This window comes from Vicia villosa, unplaced genomic scaffold (assembly GCF_029867415.1).
Source record: "Vicia villosa cultivar HV-30 ecotype Madison, WI unplaced genomic scaffold, Vvil1.0 ctg.004479F_1_1, whole genome shotgun sequence".
Classification (NCBI taxonomy): Eukaryota; Viridiplantae; Streptophyta; class Magnoliopsida; order Fabales; family Fabaceae; genus Vicia; species Vicia villosa.
The window spans coordinates 78,778-84,990 of record NW_026706446.1 but is presented as its reverse complement, the minus strand read 5'-3'; positions in this window follow the sequence as shown (position 1 = coordinate 84,990).

Genomic DNA, 6,213 nt, shown 5'->3' with positions numbered 1-6,213 from the left:
TTTATGTGTTTATTTTACCGAAATCTCGTAAGAACGATAAATACATAAGATTTACAGTATTACCAGTTGTTTCAGAAAATAAAAAATGACCAAATAATATCATAATATAACACTGAGCCTTAGTTATTTTTTCTTCCTTGGTGGAATCCTCTGTTAAAGTTATTTTTTTGTAATGTAAATTAAGGAGCTTTAGATTAATACCTTGACCCCTAGAATTCGCTTCAATTAGAGGAGCACCCAATAATAAGGAGCCATTTTTTCTTGCAAAATATTTAGTGTTGTTTAATGAGTTTGTGTGTAAAAATTGTTGAATGAAAATTATCATTTATAGAACGGTATAATGCATGCATGTGATCAAATCATGCACGCAAATTTGTACTGATGCACCAATCCAAGTGGCTTGTACACTTTAATTTGTACTGATGCGCCAACTAGGGTGGCGCCACCCTTTTAGAATGCTTGCAAACGTAGAGTAGCTGAAGCCTAGGGTCTACATGGCAGACTGAATGCAAGCATGAATCTTTTACTTTCACGTGACACGCCAGTCCAAATGGCGCATGAGTGTAATTTTAGGAGCATGAGCCATTCCAAGTGGCGCCTCTGTGTAATTTTTATGAGCATGCGCCATCTTGCATGCGCCAGTCTATTTTAATACATTATACTTATCTTGCATCAGTGTCACATTACTTGCATCTAAGGGTTTACATGGGTTGGGTCAACCCACAAAACCCGGTCAAAACCACCCAAAAAAATCCACAAAAGTGGGTTGACTCGGGTAATTTGGTGGATATGGGTTTCAAAACTAAAAAATCCATTAAAAAATTGGGTTTCGGGTAAAACCTACCCAAACCTAAAAGATCCATTGACCCACTAATCAAATATTCATTATTACAATTTTAATAATTTTGATTAATATTAACTTAGAAGTTGTAATTTTAGTCTCTAAACATTTAACTAATTTTGAATGTTTCACTTTTTGGTTATTTTAAAGCTAATACAATTTTATGTCATGCAACTTTAATTTGTTGCTAGTATTTTGTGATAATTTTTATTAGTCGATATTATGATTTATTATTATATAATGCTAAAAGATAGTAAAAATAGATTATCTATTTTTTTTAAGAAGATACAAATTTTGAGTAATTTTTATGAAAAAAAATGATGACTCATCATTTAGTCCTTTAATGTTAATAAGCAAAGAAATTATTTGGACAACCCACTATCCAACCCAACCCAACCCAAAAATTAGGGGATTTTCCCAAACCGACCCACTGATATAACGAGTGGTTAATTTACATCACCCAAACCAGAGTGTCCAATATGGGTTGGGTCTTGGGTTTGGCCAAACCCAATCCAAACCGACCCATGTACACCCCTACTTGCATCGGTCTATCCAAAACACACACTATCACCAAACCAAATTCACACAAAATGAATCATACACAACATTTTATTACCGATGCTTATGTAAACGGTGAGACGTTCGACTGTGCAACGAACCTCCAGTTCATATGACAAACTTGAGCTTAGAAGAAGATGAACCAGCCTCAAATATCTTTCACAACCTTATAGGCAAACTGAAGGGGCTTTAAAAGTCAAAGAAAGATTTTGTACAAAAGAAGAATGTGTGCAAGCTATAAGAAAGTATCACATGGAAATTTCAGTTGACTTCTCTGTATATCGCACTAACTCAGGGAGGTACATCATTTTATATCGTCAAAAACCAACTTTCCCGTTTCGGATAACTGCATCTTACAAGAAGAGAAGTCATTCATGGAAAATATGTACTGTTGATCCACCCCATACTTGCATCGCACCGTTCCTACGCAGGATCATCGGAAACTTATCTCTCAGTTAATATGCCATGAAATCTTGCCTCTCATTAGTAAAGATCCATCATTGAACGTGAGTCAAATCATTTCTTATATAATTACAAGATTCAATTATACTCCCTCTTATAGGAAATGGTTGATTGCTAGAGCTAAATTCTTTGAACTTGTATACGACAACTTGGAGGATTCGTACAAAGAACTTCCAAGATTTTTGAATGCACTCAAGTGTTATGCTCCAAAAGCTGTCATTAGTCTGGAAACCTACTCCCCGCCTTGGTGCCAAACAAAACTTGTGTTAGTGGAAGTAGAATATTTCATTAACAATTCTGGGCATATGAACCATACTTCAAAGGCTATGTATTCTGAAATCCTATTATACAAATTAATAGGACCTAGTTGTATGGAAAGTATAAAGGAACATTACTAATGGCAGGGGCACAAGATGGCAACAACAATATTTTTCCAATTGCGTTTGTTCTGGTTGAAGGTGAGACGAGTGGTGGCTGGAGTTTCTTTCCCAAAAACCTATGCTTACACGTTGCTCCTTAACCTAACCTCTGTTCGATTTTGGACAAACATCCCTCTACTGAGAGTGCTTACAATAACCCTGATAACGGTTGGCAAGAACCCCCTTCGACGCATGTTTATTGCATTAGACATATTGCTCAAAAATTTATGAGGGAGATTAAGGACAAGACGCTTCGAAATAACGTGATTAATGCAGCATATGCCTTAACAGAGCCATCATTCTAGCACTATCGTGAAGAGATACGGTTGACAAATGCGGATGCGTTAAGGTGGATTGATAACATTCCCGTGAAGAAATGGACCCGAGCATTAGCCAATGGTCAACGATGGAGGCACATGACAACCAATTTAGTGGAATCAATGAACTCTGTCTTCAAAGGGATCAAAAACCTCCTGATAATCACATTTGTTAGAGCAATCTATTTTAGGTTGGGGTTACTGTTCGATACTAGGGATTAAAAATGGAGGTCAGTGTTGCAAGCATGGCAATTGTTTAGTGAAAGCTCCATGAAATTTATTCAAGAGGAAACTTCCAAATCTAACACATAAGGTGTTATAGTGTTTGACCATGTTAAAGGTTGGTTAAGTGTACAGGAGATAATGGATCATAATGAGGGCAGGCCAAAGGGGGTACTATCGCGTCGAACTAGATAGACTTTGGTGCGACTGCGGAAAGTTCCAAGCATTTTGTATGCCTTGCTCTCACGTCATAACAACATGTGCACATTCTCGCCTGGATCTTAGAAGACATATATCCCCCATTTACAATGTCGAAAATGTATTAAATGTGTACATCAATACGTTCCCTGTGGTGGCAAAGGAGGATTATTGGCCTGCCTATCAATGGGAGATTGTTTGGCACAATGACCAGATGCGAAGGAAGAAAAAGGATCGTCCTAACAACACCTGTATTCGAACTAAAATGGATATGACAAATAAAATGATTCGATTATGCAGTACATGTCGTCAACCCGATCACAATAAAGAATATTTTCTGAATCTTGGGTCTAGCTCTGTAACATAATTTTTTATGTCAATCTTAGTATGTATTTTATTTTTTATAACCAAGCAATTTCAATTTAAATTAGACTTTCAATTCATACTCCATTAAACATTGAGGTACAACATACTTAACACAACCACGCAAACAACAACAAGGAAAAAAACAACTAAGCACATCCTAAAACTAAGAGATTACAACCATCAAGACAATTTCAGCTGATCCAAACATCATTATAAGAACGTTGTACTTGTAGTCATTTTTCACGGGTTTCCATGAACGAGTTACTTCATTTTTGTTGGATACCCTAACTTTCCTATCAATTCTTCTAATCTTTTCAATTCTTCTGATTCTTCAGACTCCTCTAAAAATGCTCGAACGTTTGGGTATTTCGAAGTTTGATCTTCATCGCAGGCTTTGTTGCCCAAAAAAAAAAGATGAGCATCTCTTTTGATCATTGTTGAAAACCTGGGAGCGGGACTACAAGAAATTTTTAGGAATGAAATTAGGAGACAAGTGTGAAAAATGGTGGAGAATGATGGATGTAATTATAAAAAAAACCCAAAACAACTACGTAGTCGCACTGAATGACTACTGCACTTAAACTTTAAGTGCATGCGCCATCCTGCATGGCATGACACAAGAGCATGCGCCATGCAGGATGACACCTCCTCTCTATTTTAAGTGCATGCGCCATACAAAATGGCGCCTCCTCTATGTGGCAAATTTTTTTTTTTGTTTGAAAAGTGGTTAGTTTGATAAATTTTTTGAAAGTGTGGTTGTTTTAGATATTTTTTTTGAGAAAATTTGTTATTAAAAAAAATTCACAAATGAAACATATGTTGAAGATTTCGAAAAAAAATATTAGTTCAAATGCAAGAATGTCGGAAAAAAGTACTAATAATCAATAGGTATAAATAAATATGATAATAGAAATTAAAAGAACATATAATATGAAACAAGATAATAGAAAAAAAAATAGAATAATATATGATGATAAACATACAAAATAATAATATAATATAAAACATAAAAAGTCTATTGGAGAATTTAAAAAAGTCTTCCGATTTTATTGAGATGGTTGATATATGTATTTTTTAATTAAAATTTTTGAGAAAATCTCAATGCATTCCTTGAAACTCTTAACCACCTTATGAAATTCTATTTATGCCCCTGTTACGGACCGTGATACCGCATTGATGAATGCGACGGCAAAGGTATTTCCTTTTTCTAATGCATTGTTTTGTCGATATCTAATAACATGTAATGTGAGAAGTAAGGTTAAACTGTAGTATGGACGAAACAAGTAGAGATCGAAGGTGGAAAATCGGTGAACCCCTGGTGTGATTGTTGAACAAATAATGGATGCATTGAATCGTATTATAAACTCATCGACAAAAGAATTATACGCCGATTTCGTCATTCAATTTCAGAAAGTGTGAAAAGTATCCTGATTTAGTGAAATATGTTGAAAGCACCTTTCTTGATAAGGTGAAGGAGAAGTTTGTATGTGTGTGGACTGATAATGTCCGACACTTTGGGAATACAACCACCAACAGAGTTAAGTCGACACATGCTAGTTTGAAAAATTGGTTGGCTAATAGCAAGGGTGACTTGAGTAGAGATTGGGACACCGTAAATCTCATGATTAAAAACCAACATAATGAGATACAAACCACATTTGGTCGGATCATTAAGATGTTGGAACATCGATTTAAGGACAACATTCTTTATTCTCAATTGATCGGCAATATGTCTCGGCTTGACTTAATTATATTTTTTCACGAGGCCAAATGAGGTGAAACTGTAATTTCTGATAGCGCGAAATGTGGTTGCACTATTTCTAAAACATATGGTCTCTAGTGCGCTTGTGTTATTGCTAAGAAGATGAAACTAGATGAGCCAATAAGAATGGACGACATTATCCCTCATTGCAAAAGACTTAGTTTTGATGATGATGGTTGCATCGAAGGAGAAAAATCAAATATCTCTATTACTTTTGAATTGGAAGCGATACAAGAGAGGTCTTCGAAGGCCGATGACAACATGAAACTCTACATCGAAGAACAATTACGGAAGATTGGATATCCCGAAACAACCAACATGAAACCGCCTTCTTAGTCGGTTAAGACAAAGGGTGCTCCGAAGAAACTAAAGCCTACATCGAATGACAACTCAACTACACGACCTCCTTCTTATTGTGAGCACGTCAATAAAATTTTTCCCGACTCATCGGCTCCTAAATCTCAAAAATTTCAAATAAATGAGTTCGCATAAGCAAACCGCCTCCGACACCTATTCCACAAAAAATTCCATTCAACGAAGAGATGCCGTTTTTTTTGCACAACTATACCGAACATGCGGTAATTGCGGTTAATGGGACGTGTCATCTTTTCTTGGTAATGGAGAGGATAGCCATACGCTTGTCCTTCATCAACTTATCCAAGAGTTGAAGACGCATAAAGACTCAAACATGCGGTTATATGGATAAGAAGTTAAATTTGAAGCGGTTTACGAAGCTCTTGTTCCTTGGTTGGGCGCTTACTCACCAGTGTCAAAATGGATGAGATTCCTGAAAATGAGACATCTTATTGCATGTGCATATGATAGGGTGTGCATTGACTTGACGCAATACAGGTTTTCAGAAATCTTTTTCCCACTCCGCACCACACCATCTAAAAATCATTAATGATCGCATCATGTGTATTGGATGTCTCGTAAAATCGAGTCATTTTGTACAAGTTTCCTTGAAACAGGGATGCCCCATACCACCTACGTTACCAGAATGGGCGTTTCATCATACCGTAGATGCCGAGATGTGGCCAGATCTTTTTGTTGATAGGATGCACAAAT